This window comes from Pelophylax lessonae (assembly GCF_965119305.1).
Source record: "Pelophylax lessonae genome assembly, chromosome: 11".
Lineage (NCBI taxonomy): Eukaryota > Metazoa > Chordata > Amphibia > Anura > Ranidae > Pelophylax > Pelophylax lessonae.
In genome coordinates, this window is record NC_138778.1 from 40656040 (window position 1) to 40673239 (window position 17200).

A 17200-nucleotide genomic window follows, 5' to 3' on the forward strand; every position below is an offset into this window, starting at 1 on the left:
TTTTAACAGGAAGCCAACGTGGTACCAATATTTTAAAAAAGGGCCGAGATATATCCCTGGGAACTACAGGCCGGTTAGCCTAACATCAATAGTCTGTAAGATATTGGAGGGGATGATAAGGAACCACATACAAGACTTTAGTAATGAAAACGGTATCATTAGTGGTAATCAACATGGATTTATGAAAAATCGCTCTTGCCAGACCAATCTTTTAACCTTCTATGAAGAAGTGAGCTGCCATCTAGATAAAGGAAGACCTGTAGATGTGGTGTATCTGGATTTTTCAAAGGCATTTAATACAATTCCCTACAAACGTTTACTGTACAAACTAAGGTACGTAGGTATGGACCATAGAGTGAGTGCCTGGATTAAAAGCCGGCTTCAGAGGCGAGTCCAAAGGGTGGTGATAAATGGGGAGTACTCTGAATGGTCTAGTGTGGAAAGTGGGGTCCCCCAAGGATCTGTCCTGGGACCAATCCTATTTAATTTATTCATAAACGACCTAGAGGATGGGATAAACAGCTCAATCTCTGTATTTGCGGACGATACTAAATTAAGCAGGGCAATAACTTCTACGCAGGATATGGTAATCTTACAAGAAGACCTGAACAAAATAATGGGGTGGGCAACTACATAGCAAATGAGGTTTAATGTTGAAAAATGTAAGGTAATGCATTTGGGTGCCAGAAATACGAACGCAAGTTACTCACTAGGGGGAGAGCCTTTGGGGGAATCTAAAATGGAAAAGGACCCGGGGGTCCTAGCAAACGACAAGCTCAGCAATGGTATGCAATGTCAAGCAAAGCCAACAGAATACTGTATAAAAAGGGGGATTCACTCCAGAGATAAAACAATAATTCTCCCACTCTACAAGACTGGCCCGGCCGCATCTCAAGTATGCCGTCCAGTTCTGGGCACCGGTCCTCAGGAACGATGTGCTAGAACTGGAGAGAGTCCAGAGAAGGGCAACAAAGCTAATAAAGGGACTGGAGGATCTCAGTTATGCATTGAACTTATTCTCTCTGGAGAGGAGACGCTTGAGAGGGGATATGATATCAATGTACAAATACCATACTGGTGACCCTAGCATAGGGAACAAACTTTTCAGTGAAGGGGAATACAAAAGGACTCGCGGCTGTTCGCTAAAATTAGAAGAAAAGCGGTTTAACCTTCAATTGCATAAAGGGTTCTATACCGTCAGAGCAGTAAGGATGTGGAATTCTCTTCCACAAGCAGTGGTATCAGCGAGGAGCATCAATAGTTTCAGAAAAACTACTAGATGGGCATCTTGATGACCACAACATACAGGGGTAAACAATGTACTGTTGACATAAACACTTATACACACACTTATCATTGGTTGAACTGGATGGACTGGTGTTTTTTTTTTTAGCCTCACTATGTACTGTAACTATGTAACTATGAAGGACAATGGCTCTCTTCCTTTACCACCGGTTCTAATGTCAGGCTTTGCATTACATTATAACTCCATCTTTATGACCACTTTAATGTGTGAGTTAATACATGTGGAATAATGTACCACTTACTGTAAATTACAAGGATAATAGGATTCACCGAACATTTCAGGGACCCTATAATTGCACACTGTCACAGATCCGGTATAAATGTCAAGAAACTACAAAATGAGTCTAAAAATTCTTACAGTTAAAGGCTCCAGTAGGACAGTCTAAACATATACCAAATCCATTTACTATGTGATGCAAAAGCCTCTTAAAGTTGAACTTTACGCTCCCGAGCAACATTAACTATTTTTAATCCTCATGCTGCTAGCATTAGTAAATACTGTAGATAGGAAAGTATACCATATTTACTTGTTTTAAACTTTTTTATTTTTTTTACATTTCTTTAGTTACTTCTTAGTTTCTTTCCTAGGCAAATGATGTCTTACATCCCAGGAGTCTTCAGGAGGGGAGAAGAGGTTTTCTCAGCTAAGCACACTCTCCTGCATGCATGCTTGAGCAAAGGGCAGATGGATTCCAGGAAGTAAATGCTACATGAATCATTTGCCCTTACTTAAGATGGCCACGGCCAGAAATGCTGGGGGGTTGTTTTTTAAAGTGATTTCTCAACTAAATAAAGCATAGAGACATGGATGTATTATGGAGGGAGATTGCTTTGACTATAAAAAACAAATTAAAAATTGTTTTTGGTTTGTGGTACCAGATGCAGTGAAGATTCGCTTTAACAAGTTAACCTCCGGAAGATTTACCCTCGTTCATGAACAGGCTATTTTTTGCATAAATTTCCTGAGGAAGTCACGTGACGCAACGCGCAGGAAACCCGGAAGTGACGTGACGGAACGGAGGTCCCTCAACACTTCTCTGCATACAGTCAACAGCCATTTTAAATGTAAGTCTGCTATTGTTTTACAAATAAAAGTTTTACATACTGCACCATGATGGCCCCATTGTTTTGATGAGCCTCAAGGAAACAGAGGTATTAATTACCGGAACGAAACCGGAAGGACCCTAAAAGCCCCCATAGGAAGCCCACCCTAGACAAAAGAGATGGATCGAGTCCAGAAGAAACTATGATTCGCTCGGAAGGAACAGGACTGCACTGGGATAAGGAATTAAAGGAGCCACATCCACCATAGGTCTAATGATACAGGCTTATTGTTGACCTCACTGAGGTGAGCATTTAGGACACCTAGAAGTGTGATCACTGAAAAAAAAAACCCAATCACGGAGATTAAAGGTGGAGGAAGATAACCAGCACTGCAAATTACCTTTTAGATGTGTTTTTTTCATTTTGTGATTGGACACTTTATATTCATTTTTTGATGAGAAATTTTGTTTTTCACTAATATTGGAACACCAAGTATACATATAAGGTTACAGGAGAAAGGCACTAGCACTGGTGGACACAGAACACAGTTATTTATATGATTATGCACAGATTCACTTTAAACAATATAAGCACCTTCTAGCTTTATTTTGTGATTGTGACACTTGAGCACTTTATAGTATTTTACATTGAATTGTACTAATGTGATGAATTCAAACTAGTGATATTATTTTGCACATGTTTAGGAAATCATAAGATACACACAAAAGCACCATATAGATTTATTTAATATATTTATTGAATTTTAAGAGATCTATTCAAACACCCTTGAAGCGCAGTACAACCCCCCCCCCCCCCCATATATTTATCATTTTAAACTGTTTCTTCGGTATCAGTTACTATACGTGCGGCATCAGGGCGGCTTATTTACCCAAGATAGCGCAGGAACCACACTCTTAGAGTAAAATATAGGCTATTTTTTGCACTGCGTTACTTTAACTGACAATTGCACGTGTCGTGTGACACTGTACTCAAATAAAATTGATGTCCTTTTATTTCCCCACAAATAGAGCTTTTTTTTGGTGGTATTTGATCACCTCGGCATTTTTTATTTTTTACGCTATAAACAAAAAACGACCGTCAATTTAAAGAAAAAAACTCAATTTTTTACTTTCTGCTATAAAATATATCCAATAAAAAATGTAAAAAATTTAATTTCCAATATGTTTTCTGCTACATATTTTTGGTAACAAATATCCCAATAAGCGTATATTGACTGCGCCTATAAACTATGGGATATTTTTATTTATTATTTTTTTACTAGTAATGGCGGTGATCAGTGACTTATAGCTGGACTGTGATATTGTGGCAGACCGTCCGGACACTAACTGACACTTTTTGGAGACCAGTGACACTAATACAGTGATCAGTGCTAAAAAATATGCACTGTCACTATACTAATGACACTGCTGGGAAGGGGTTAAACATCTAGGGGTGATCAAAGGGTTGTGCCTGACCAGTGTTTTAATACTGTGTGGGAGGTGCTTGTACTAGCAGGGGAAGCCATGGATCATTGCCCCTGCTTAGCAGAGACACAGGATTCATGTCTTCTGTAGTGACACAACAGCGATCTGCATAGTTTACATATGTAGATGGCTGTTCTGCCTGTGTACCGAAGCATCAGTGGGTGCCAGCAGACATCAGGTCCACCGTACCCGCTGATCAGCTCCTGCTGTGTCTGATCACAGCAGGAGCGGGCCGCCAGTGGCATGCACATGTGCCCTAGACCCAGAAGTGCAGGATCACGTACTAGGTATGTGGGATTCTGCGCAGCAGAGCCACATTGTCGCTGTATATATACAGTATACAGTGACAAAAATAATTATTTGATCCCCTGCAGATTTTGTAAGTTTGCCCACTTACAGAGAAATGAAGGGTCTATAATTGTTATCATTGGTGTATTTTAAATGATAGAGACAGAATATCAGCCAAAAAGCCAGAAAAAAACACATGATAAAAATAATATAAACTGAGTTGCAGTTCAGTGAGTAAAATAAGCATTTGATCCTCTACCAGCCAACAATAATCCTGGCTACCATAGACTGGCTACAGTATGTGCTCCTGTGGTACACAGATTAGTCCTGTCAATTTAAGAAGGTGCTTCTGATGACGACTTGTTATGTGTATAAAAGTTTATCAGGACAATATCCCCCGGACAATATCCCCCGGACATTATCCCCCAGGACAATATCCCCCCTGGACAACATTCCCCCTGGACAACATTCCCCCTGGACATAATCCCCCTGGACAACATCCCCCCGGATAATATCCCCCCTGGATAACATCCCCCGGGCAATATCCCCCGGGACAATATTCCCCCTGAAAACATCCTCCTGGACATAGGGTTAGGGTTATAGGGTTAGGGTTAGAGGGGGGATATTGTCTAGGGGGATATTGTCCAGGGAGGATATTGTCCGGGGGGATGTTGTCCAGGGGGGATAGTGTCCGAGGGGATATTGTCCTAGAATCGTATAAAAGACACCTGTCTACAGAATCTCTCTTTTTTTTTTTTATTTATATATATATATATATATATAATAATAATAATAATGTTTTTATTGTTTTCTGCTTGCATGAACAGAGAATAAACGTCATCAATAAAAAGTGTAAAAAATATTGTCATACATCAACATAGGGTTGCGAATACAAGGTAATTAACTTGGTTAAGATAGGTGGAAAGGTTGCATGAACAATCATGGAGGAACAGAAAAGTAAATAAATTGTGGCTTTCGTGCTCTTGTGAATATATGAGCCAATAGATATATGAATGCTACTAATAATACCTTTGTAGTTCACCTGGCTCTCCTCGATCTAGCGGTCAGGTGGAGTGCTCCAGAGTACAGGTGTCATTGGAGGAAAGAATAATGATATGTATTAAAATTTAATGCAGTTAGGGTGTTGTAACCATAATGCCCAATTTTTGTAGAAGTTATCTTCTGTTAGATGCGCTTTGGAGAAGAGAAACTCCATATGACAATGATCATTAATTGCATTTACCAGCGTAGTGACAGATGAGGGGGGTGGGTTTTTCCAAGCCTAGCAAGGACAAGGCGTGCCGAAATGAGTGTATGGTGTACAATTGAGGAGAATCTCCTTCTTTCATTCACACCTCACCATCATGGGCAAGACCAAAGAGCTGTCAAAGGATGTCAAGGATATGATTGTAGACCTGCACAAGGTTGGATTGGGCTACAAGACCATTAGCATGAAGCTTGGTGAGAATGAGACAACTGGAGTGATTATTCTCAAATGAAAGAAATACAAAATAACAATCAATCGCCCTCAGTCTGGAGCTCCATGCAGGATTTTGCCTCATGGGGTAAGGATGATCATTGGAAAATTGAGGGACCAGCCCAGAACTACACTGAAGGAGCTTGTGAATAATCTCAAGTTGGGACCACAGTCACCAAACAAGCCATTGGTAACACAATATGCCGCCATGGATTGAAATCCTGCTGCGCCAGCAAGGTCCCCGTTCTCCAGAAAGCACATGTACAGGCCTGTTAGAAGTTTTCCAATTAACATCTAAATGATTCAGAGAAGGATTGTGAGAAAGTGCTGTGGTCAGATGAGACCAAAATTGAGCTCTTTGGCATTAACTCGACTCGCCATGTTTGGAGAAAGAAAAATGCTGACTAGGACCCTAAGAACACATCTCTACAGTCAAGCACGGAAGTGGAAACATTATGCTTTGGTACCGTTCTCTGCTAAGGTACAGGCCGACTTTGCCCCATTGAGGGCCCAATGGGCAGGGCCATATATTGTAAAATCCTGGATGAGAACCTATTTCCCTCAGCCAGAACACTGAAGATGGGTCATGGATGGGTCTTCCAGCATGGCAATGACCCAAAACATACCACCAAGGCAAGAAAGGAGTGGCTCAAGAAGAAACACATTAAGGTCATGGAGTGGCCTAGCCAGTCCCCAGGCTTTAATCCTATAGAAAATTTATGGAGGAAGTTGAAACTTCGAGTCCCCAAGACACAGCCAAGAAACCTTAAGGATTTAGAGAAGATCTGTAAAGAAGAGTGGAACAAAATCCCTCCTGAGATGTGTGCAAACGTGGTAACCAACTACAAGAAGAAATGTCCTACCTCTGTGCTTGCCAACAAGGTTTTCTCCACCAAGTAAAAGCCATGTTTTGCTTAGGGATCAAATACTTATTTTACTCACTGAACTGCAACTCAATTTATAACATTTGTATCGTGTTTTTTTTCTGGATTTTGGGTTGATATTCCATGACTATCATTTAAAATACACCTGCGTGAATTAGCAGCGACAATGCAGATAGGCCCACCTTGCATTAGCTTTTCATCCCACTGTAGTGCAAGCAGGTACACCCTACAAGACAGTGACAACTATGCTCTGAATTCAGGTGCAGTGCAGCATAATTGCCATGCCTTCACAGGAAGCTGCATAGGGTAGACTTTACAGGCAGGATTACCCAATATTCGTGGGACTATGCAGGGTAAACAGGAATAAATAAGTGCATAGTTTTACTTTAATAATAAACATTGGGGAGGAATATGTTTTGTACTCTCGGCCTATCTAATGGACAAAGACAGACTGTGATGGGTTGACACAGACTGACCTACATTGAAACAAACGCAGTGTGACAGATGGCCATAGCCTTACCAACTGATGGACATAGACTGATTGACACTGAAGCAAACACACAGACATAAAAATAGATATACTGTATGTATGTGGGTTCCTTTTTGCAATAAAAGGAAACTAAAATGTTTTGGGGTCAATGCAGACAGATAGGGACAAAGTGAAGGTTCATAGGGTATGAATACCCTGAGTGGGTACAGTATATGAAAGCTAAGTAAACTAAGGGTCTGAAAGTACTTATCCTTCACCAAACCTGTTGGTAGAATGGATGTGTTTTACTAAAGGACAATTCCTAAGGTAAGGTGACCAGATTTTTAAAATGAAATCCGGGGACATACTTTTTTTTTTTTTTGTATTGGCAAATGGCACAAGGCTGCATAATACACAGAGCGCTGGGCACAGGACTACATAATACATAGAACGTTGGGCACAGGACTGCATATTACACAGAGCGCTGGGTACAGAACTGCATAATACAAAGAGCGCTGGGCACTGGACTGCATAATACACAGAGCGCTGGGCACAGGACTGCATAACACACAGAGCGCTGGGCACACGACTACATAATACACTGAAAACTGGGCACAGGACTGCATAATACACAGAGCGCTGGGCACAGGACTACATAATACACAGAGCGCTGGGCACAGGATGGCTTAATACAGAGCGCTGGGCACTGGACTGCATAATACACAGAGTGCTGGGCACAGGACTACATAATACACAGAGTGCTGGGCACACGACTGCATAACACACAGAGTGCTGGGCACACGACTACATAATACAAAGAAAACTGGGCACAGGACTGCATAATACACAGAGCGCTGGGCACAGGACTACATAATACACAGAACGCTGGGCACAGGACTACATAATACGCAGAGCGCTTAGCACAGGACTACATAATACACAGAGCGCTGGGCACAGGACTACATAATATAAAGAAGGGTGTTAGGCATGAAGTACAGGGTTCAGAGGTTTGTTATGCAAAGAGGACACTTCTGCCCCCACATCCATAGCTCACCTCTGCGCCCCTCTCTCACAGATTATTTCTGCAGCCACCTCTTAGCCCTTCCCCCACAATAGCTAAATTCTCCATCTCTCCATGCAGCTCCATCAGCTCTGACCTCTGCTCCCCCACTGCCCTCACCTGTGTACAAACAGACTACTCCCCCCTCCCTCATCTGCTCACCTCCTGGTCTCAGCCCTCCACACAGTTAATTTTTGGCTCTGCCTCTCCTCCAATGAACAGCAGCAGGAGCGGCAATTAGATCGTCCAGCAGGGGGCGTCTGCATCTGAGCCACCAGGATTTTTGTCAGCCAGCATGGGATGCCCTGTCTACATTAATCCGGCCCTGAATTCGGGGACAAAACCGGGGATAGACTTGGACCGGGACAGTGTCCTCAATCCGGGGACTGTCCCCGGAAACCCGGGGACGTCTGGTCACCCTATCCTAAGGTGAAGCCCTCAAACCTGCACTGCTGCCAACAAATGTGAGCACAGACAAAAGAAGAAAGTATGATGGTCTTGAGTTATAGTTAGGTTTAAAGTAATTTACCTATATTAGCTCAAAACCTGCAGCCAGAAAATGTATTTATTTTAGGTACTTATATCACCATAAACAATTAAACATTGACAAACGATATGAAAACGCACTTCGCACTTTGTTAAAACATCACTTTTATTGAATATATTAAACCCATAAAATATAGGGAGTGCTGATATAAGCTTCAAAATGTCTCTATATATTCAGAACATCTGTCATAACTTTCAAACCCATTGATAATGCAGAATGCTGTTAGACAATAATGTTACTTATAATTCCAGCTAGGATGATATGTAGAGAAAATCCATCAGTGACTGCCAACATACTGTACAGTATACAAATTAGTGGGATTAAAAAAAAAAAAACAGGTTGGATGTATGCTTCATTGAGTATAAAGCAGTATGGATACATGTTGTGTATCAATATACTCCATCTAAATGTAAATTGGGAACTGGTTTTTATGTATGCGATAAAGTGATAGTTTAAAGAGGAAGTAAACCCTCCTCTGCAAGTTGTACCTATAGGTAAGCCTATGATAAGGCTTACCTATAGGTACTATAAATAACTCCTAAACATGTACCGTTTAGGAGATATTTACCTTACATACAGCCAGTGACGTCACCTTCAGAGCCCCGTGCCGTGACCCTCGGCTCCCGCGCACGTGCGCGAGTGACGTCACCGTGGCTCCAGCCAATCAGATGGCCGGATGCCGCGATCCCGGAAGACGGGCGACTGGACATGTCGCCCGTCATAGAGGTAAGTGGGCGGCACGGTGGGGGCTCGTTCTAAGGTAAGTATTTCATAATAAGCTAGTATGCGATGCATACTAGCTCATTATGTCTTTCTCTTTCAGGGTGAAAAAAATAAAAATAAATAAATTTCGGTTTTACAACCTCTTTAACAAAATTCACAGTACATTTCCATTTCACATTGCCAGTGTTTCATTGGTTATAATTTTTAGGCTACAAGTGCTGAACTCATATAGGGTAGGGCAGGGGTCCTCAAACAATTAAAAAACCTGTTCACTGGTCTTCAGACCTTGTGGCCAGTGGCAGTAGAAAATTTCCCATCATAATTGGTCAGTGGAAGTAAATAATACCCCAGGGCTGGTTAGTAGTGGGAGTAAAAATATGGCCTAGCACCTGTGGTTGGTGGGAGGAGGAATAATGCCACATCATTGGTGTCAGTGGGAGAGAAAATGCAGTATCATTGGCGTCAATGAGAGGAATAGTGCCCCCTCATTAGTGTCCACCGAAGGAACAATACCCCATAATTAGTGTTAGACAGTGGTGGCTGGTGCTAAACTTTTTGGGGGGTGGCAGCAAACAAACCCTCCCCCAGGTCCACACTCAGCCCTCCACGCCCCCCCCGCATTCCTCCCTCCACGGTCCCCACACTCAGCCCCTCCACGGCTTCCTTGGCTTCTCCTCCCGGCCAACCTGATCCCTCTCCTGTCCTGATTGGCTGGGAGGAGAATCCGGAAAACAATAACAAATATTGATTTGCTAGTGTCACGAGTGGGTGGATTCAGCCCAACCTTTTTCAGGCAAATTAAAGCCTCCAGCTCTAATCATGTGGCTTGAAAAAAAAAAAACAATACTCATACAAATGTATGCTCCCTGCATGCATCCCTGCATGCAAACTGGGGGGGGAGGGGGTTGGCGCCTCTGCAGCCCTTATAGACCAGCTGCTCCTGGTGTTAAAGTGATTCTAAAGGTTGGATTTTTTTTCTAAATAACAAACATTGTATACTTACCTGTTATACTGTGCAATGGTTTTGCACAGAGCAGCCACGCTCATCTTCTTTTTGGGTCCCCAGCCGGTGGTCCTGGCTCCTCCCCCTTGCTGAGTGCCTGCAATAGCAAGCCTCTTTCTATGGGGGCAGGTGAGCAAGCTCACTCCTAAGCAATGCTCCTGTGAATGGGCATTGTTTATTGACACACAGAACATAGCTCGCCCCCCCCCCCCCCGCTCTATCCTCATTGGTTCATTGGCTGTGATTGACAGCAGCAGGAGCCAACGGCTACCACTGTTGTGTAAGCTAATGAGTAGAGAGAGACCCAGGAGAACCACTGCTCTCCTGCACATCGCTGGAAAAAAATGGGGTTTAGGTAAGTTTAAAGGGGGGGTTGCTGCACCCAGGTTTTTTACCTTTATGCATAGAATTAATGAAGGTAAAAAACCTTCTGCCTTTAGAACCACTTTAATTTAAGAAATAGTGACTCATCCTTAGTATCAATGGAAGGGATAGTGTCTCATCATTGGTGTCAATGGGAGGAATAGTGCCACTTGGTTGGTGTTAGAGGAAGTTGTAGTGTCCCAAGGGCCAGTTAAAGTCAAGCAAAGGGCTGCATATGGCAATTGGAACCTCAGTTTGGAGACCACTGGGTTTTGGGAATGACTAAATCCATATTGATAACCATTGAGAACCACCATTTTCCGACCTATGAACTATTATAGTGTATCTGTCATTTTAGTTTTAACTGCACCGTTTCCCTCTGCTTTCCCAGACTCCCCCCGTATAGAGTTTTTGTAGTTTGTGGGTCAGTCTATAGATTAGGGCAGATGACAGACAATTGTAAATGAGAACCAAGCAGAGTCATAATTAGAGGTAAACACGAAAGAAACACAGTCAAAATGCTCAGAAAAAAATCTGACTATAAGGTCCAACACAGATAAGTCAATAATAAAAGGCAAATAATGTAAAAAGACAATATAAAAATAAGCAGACGCTGGGAGGCAGAGACATTGCAGACAATTATAACCACTTCCGGATGGCCCGCCGCAGTTTTACGTTGGCAATTTGATGTTAAATACTGGTGTTATGGCACCAGATAGCTGCCATAAAACGGTATTTTCTTACACGGCCAGCGGTCTTCTTTGACATAAAAGTGGTCCCAGCAGCAGATTCCCTGCGGGATCACTTTTATGGATGGCAGGAGTGGTGGCCCCCCACCCCCCTCTTCGCCGCTTACCGGAGCCATCAGTAGAGGGAAAAGCGATCCGATCTGTCCATGTCCCAGGCAGGAAGTAGAGTGGGGGCAAGATGGCCCCCATTCGACTCTATGGCCTTGGAGGACCGGAGTGACATCATACGTCGATTCCTCCCAAGACCTTAAAGGGCCCATTTTTTTTTCATGCGGAAAAAAAAAATGACTTTTTTTTTTTTTTTGCTTTTAAGGGTAGATGTCTGGAGGTCTTTTTGACCTCAGAGCTCACATTAAAGAGGACCTGCTTATTTCTATTACAAGGGATGTTTACATTCCTTGTAATGGGAATAAAGTGATCAAAAAAACATTTTTTTTTTAAAGGAACAGTGTAAAAATAAAAAATAAAAGGTAAAATAAATAAGAAAAATGTTTTAAAAGCACCCCGTCCCTCCGAGCTCGCATGCAGAAGCGAGCGCATATGCAAGTTGTGCCCACATATGTAAACAGTGTTCAAACCTCACATGTGAAGTATCGCCGGCATCGTTGGAGTGAGAGCAATAACTCTAGCCCTAGACCTCCCCTGTATTTGTAAACTGGTAACCTGTAGAACATGTTAAAGCGTCGCTGTGACGGATCACCATGTCCCTGGATTGTAAACCCCTTCGTTTCATTCTCCTATGAGTTTGGGACATAGCCTTCTATTTAATTTTATGTTCACTTTATTAATCTACTGGAAAAACAATTGAACAGTCGGACCCCTAGCAAATGCTAATATCACCAGCTCAACCACCTATCTACCACACAACGTTGTATATGCTAATACTGACACTCACCTGTTATCTGTTGGGGGTTCTGTGTTTACACTTCTGATAATGTGTATTGTACTTCAATGTCAGAGGCCGACTCTTCCTATTGTCTGTGTATTGAGGTGTGATGTGGATTCTGTTAAGCCTGTCTGTCCCATTATTAATGAACTCACATATTGTTTCTGTCCAGATGGCTAAATTTTTAGTTCAGCTTAATTCTATTTCTGTATACAATTTCATCTGCATATGATAATGTAATCAGACTCACCTGACCTGATAGTGTATATAATGTGTGTGAGTGGGTTCAATAAACAGTTCTTGCTTACCCTCAACATAGAGTTTTATCTCATGTTTGTGGGAGAAGGCTATACCAGCTCTCTCGCTCTTCTGCTTGGATTGCTAAATCACTAGCTCTTATAAGAGAGATTCCTGCTCTACTCTACCGCATCCCTCCCATTAAGGGGAAGAGAACATCTTTGGCGGCGGAACCTGCCTATGGAGATTTTTAAGCACCAATGTTTGTCGCCATTCCAAGATCGTGCGCAATTTTGAAGCATGACATGGTGGGTATCTATTTACTCGGCGTAACAATATCTTTCACATTATAGAAAAAAATTGGGCTAACTTTACTGATTTCTTAATTTTTAATTCAAAAAAGTGTATTTTTTCCCAAAAAAATTCGCAAATACGGTGTGACATAAAGTATTGCAACTATCACTGTTTTATTATCTAGGGTCTCTGCTAAAAAAAATATATATATATATATATATATATATATATATATATATATATATAATGTTTGGGGGTTCTAAGTAATTTTCTAGCAAAAAATACTGATTTTAACTTGTAAACAACAAGTGTCAGAAATAGGCTTGGTCCTTAAGTGGTTAAACAGTCACAATAAATTCAGAAGATCCATCATAACTGACTGTTAAGTTTGGAGACTAGGGATAGACCAATATGGTTTTTTCAGGGCCGATACCGATATTGATATATTGGTCACAACGTATCTGTATCGGCCGATATGGGCCAATATTGGGTACATCCTATGTCAGGGTCCAAGACTAGTCTTCTTCTCCTCAAACCATTAGTGATGCTCATGTAAGGGTAAAATGATGTCACATAGCATAATTCTGTTTAGAAATGTTATTGAATATGCCACTCACATAATGTACAAAAGATATAAGCAATTCCACATTAACAGATCTGCATCTCTCACCCACTTGCCGTACCGCTCCGTCTCTCACGCAAGTGGGTGAGAGACGAAGCGGTATTGGGTGGGTGGGAGATGGAGCTGGTGAGGTGGGGAGCGGTATTGAGTGGATGCCGAATGGAGCGGTATCACCCGGGTATCACTTACAGCAAGTGGGTGAGAGATGCAGATCTGCTAATGTGGAATTGCTTACATCTTTTGTACATATGTGAGTGGCATATTCAATAACATTTCTAAACGTAATTATGCTACGTGGCATTATTTTACCCTTACATTAGCAATATTTGGAATATTGGTAATATCAGCCATTCCAGGGCCGATACCGATATATCGGCAAAAGTGAATATCGGCCCTCCGATAATTGGCTTTGCCGATAATCGGTCGATCCCTGTTGGAGACTAGATACTGTGCAAGTAAACAAATCATTAGAAAGAATTATGAGGAGCTATAGATTAAAAAGTAGCCATAAAGCAGGGAGGAAATATAAAATAACAGTTTCAAATCTGGCCAGATTTGTGACACTTACAAATTATGGTCAAACATTTGCTTGAACATCTGACCATCTCACTTTCACTATACAAACAATAGTAAGTGGACAACCCTATAAACTACTGAGTTCAGTGAAGGGTACTGTTCCAACATGACTATTCTCCTGTACACCTGTACACAAAGCCAGCTTCATGAAGACATGGTTCAAGAAGTTTATAGTGAGGGGGGGGGGGGGGGGCAGACTCAAATAGACTGCAGAAAGTCCTGAGTTAAGTCCTAGTTAACATCACTTGTGCATCACAGACCAGGCTGTGACAGCTCTCAAAGCTTCCCACATACTGCAGCTGTCACCACTCCTCAACTGGCAGTGAGCAGAGGAGTGGCCTAATGAGGAGAGTCAGCCGGCCAGAGGACACACACACTGTGATAGGGCTGCAATTGTAGCCACATCCACTGGAGGAGAGCTCTGCCCACTGCCCAGTATACAGACACAACTTTGATGAACCTGAGAACTGGGAAGGACCTTTGGGGGCCTGTTGCAACTGTGGTTTCTTAACATAATGCATAGTGGTGAGAGGCCGCTGGCTATAACCTTCCAAATCTCCTTTTAAATGGACAGTACCACCCTAACGTGGTCCTGTCCCTTTACCATGTGATACAAATAGACTCTTGGCCCCAATTTTTAATACTACACTGGCCAGAAGGAGGGGTTTTGGAGAGATTCAAAGATCTTTTACCTTTAAGTATTGCATTTAGTTAGGACCCCCCTCCCCTGCTAGATGTAGGGCTCATGTACAGAAATGCTTGATCCTTTCATTGGTCGTTGCATTGTACAGACTTGTATATGAATGTTTATTGCTGTTGCAATTTTCTTATTGTTGCCTTGTTGGCTTTGTAGCCCAAATAAATTCTCTTTTTTCAGCCTTGGTGCATCAGAGGGTTTGGCAATGCTGGAAGGATCACTGTCATATGGATCAGGGGGTCTATCCATCCATAATCTTGTGGAAAGCCTTCTCAGAAGAGTAGAAGCTGTTATAGCCTTAAAGAAGAGGAGATGGGGCACTTCCACACTAATACTCGGAATGGGATGCCCAACCCATATAGGTATGATGGTCAGGTATTCACAAACATTTGGCCATATAGTATGCAGTTAAACACTTAAAGAGGATCAGTCCTACAACAGATGCATAAAAATGTTAACTAGAAACATGATACCAACTTTTTTGTGGTAACATAAATCACCAAGAATAATTATGACAGGCAATAACTATTATCAATGAAAATATCCTGCAAAAAGCTGCTCGTCTTGCAGATAATGTCCATTACCTTTCCTCCAGTAGTCATTTTTTTTTTTCTATAGGAAATTACAGCTTGTTGTCGGCGGTGAGTTTCCTGTGAGTGTTAAAGATGACCCTTTCTTTGACATGATGTCTGTGATTTTGTATGGCATTCTCAAAACTAACATTGCCGAGGTCACAAGCAATATAATAGTAAATTCCTGATTATATCTGGATCAGCTGATCTCCTCAAGGACTGGGAGCTCTATTTCTATTACATTATGTTTCATGCTGTTGTGTCTGCCAATTGGTGTGTCATTATAGTGTAGATGGAAATTCTTTTTATAGCACCTTATGTTATTTCAAGCATAATCCAACTGATCGACGGCTTTATCCCGCATGGTCAAAGCCACATGAACAGTCTGTGTAACACAAACAAAGCTGTTGAAGTTCATTTCCATTTTCTTTTTTTTTTACAATGTTCTGTAGTAGTGTTGAGCGAACACGGACTGTATTATTCGTGTTCGTACCGAATAATTGGATTTTTTGTACCCGGACACGGACACTTTACTGTATGTTCGGGTAAAAATCCGTGTTCGGTCGTTTTATTTCCGGGTTTTGCATGCTTTGGCGCTCTTTTCATGGCGGGCTTTCAACAGCCAATCAACAATCGTTTAACTGGTGTGCCTTAAGCCATCCCAGCCATGCCTGCAAATGTCTCAGTAGCTGTGATTGGCCGTCTGAAGCATGTGACCAAGTCTTTATAAGTTCGAGGCAGCCGCAGCGGCGTCATTATGCTGCTTAGATTCAGGGACAGAGCACACATCAACGTGCTGGCTGCTGATTAGGGAAAGATAGGCAGGAAAAAACCATTTGTGTCCGGATAGAATTGAGGGACAGGTCGGAGTGTTTAGGCAGGGCGAGTTGTAGGCATTTTAGGGATAGAGTCTGCTGAATTATATAGGGTCAGTGTCTTCTACAAACTACAATCGATATTGCTGTGTGGGGGGTGGGGTCTGCACTCAATCCTGATCTACGATCTCTTCTCAATCCTGTTAGGGACAGAGTCTGCTGAATTTTAGGGAAACTGTGTTCTACAAACTACAATCGATATTGCTGTGTGGTGTGGGATTGGAGATAGGCAGGTGTCAGTGATCCACATCCATTTTTCTGTGTGTGAGCTGCAGTGAACACAATCTTTTTGGGCTGCAGTGAACACAATCTTTTTGGGCTGCAGTGAACACAATCTTTTTGGGCTGCAGTGAACACAATCTTTTTGGGCTGCAGTGAACACAATCTTTTTGGGCTGCAGTGAACACAATCTTTTTGGGGTGCAGTGAACAAAATCTTTTTGGGGTGCAGTGAACACAATCCTTTTTGGTGTGCAGTGAACACAATCTTTGTGGGGTGCAGTGAACAAAATCCTTTGTGGGGTGCAGTGAACACAATCTTTTTGGGGTGCAGTGAACAAAATCCTTTTTGGGGTGCAGTGAACAACATCCTTTTTGGGGTGCAGTGAACACAATCTTTTTGGGGTGCAGTGAACAAAATCCTTTGTGGGGTGCAGTGAACACAATCTTTTTGGGGTGCAGTGAACACAATCTTTTTGGGGTGGAGTGAACAACATCCTTTTTGGGGTGCAGTGAACAAAATCCTTTTTGGGGTGCAGTGAACAAAATCATTTTTGGGGTGCAGTGAACACAATCTTTTTGGGGTGCAGTGAACACAATCTTTGTGGGGTGCAGTGAACACAATCTTTTTGGGGTGGAGTGAACAACATCCTTTTTGGGGTGCAGTGAACAACATCCTTTTTGGGGTGCAGTGAACACAATCTTTTTGGGGTGCAGTGAACACAATCTTTGTGGGGTACAGTGAACAGAATCTTTGTGGGGTGCAGTGAACACAATCTTTGGGGGGTACAGTGAACACAATCTTTGTGAGGTGCAGTGAACACAAT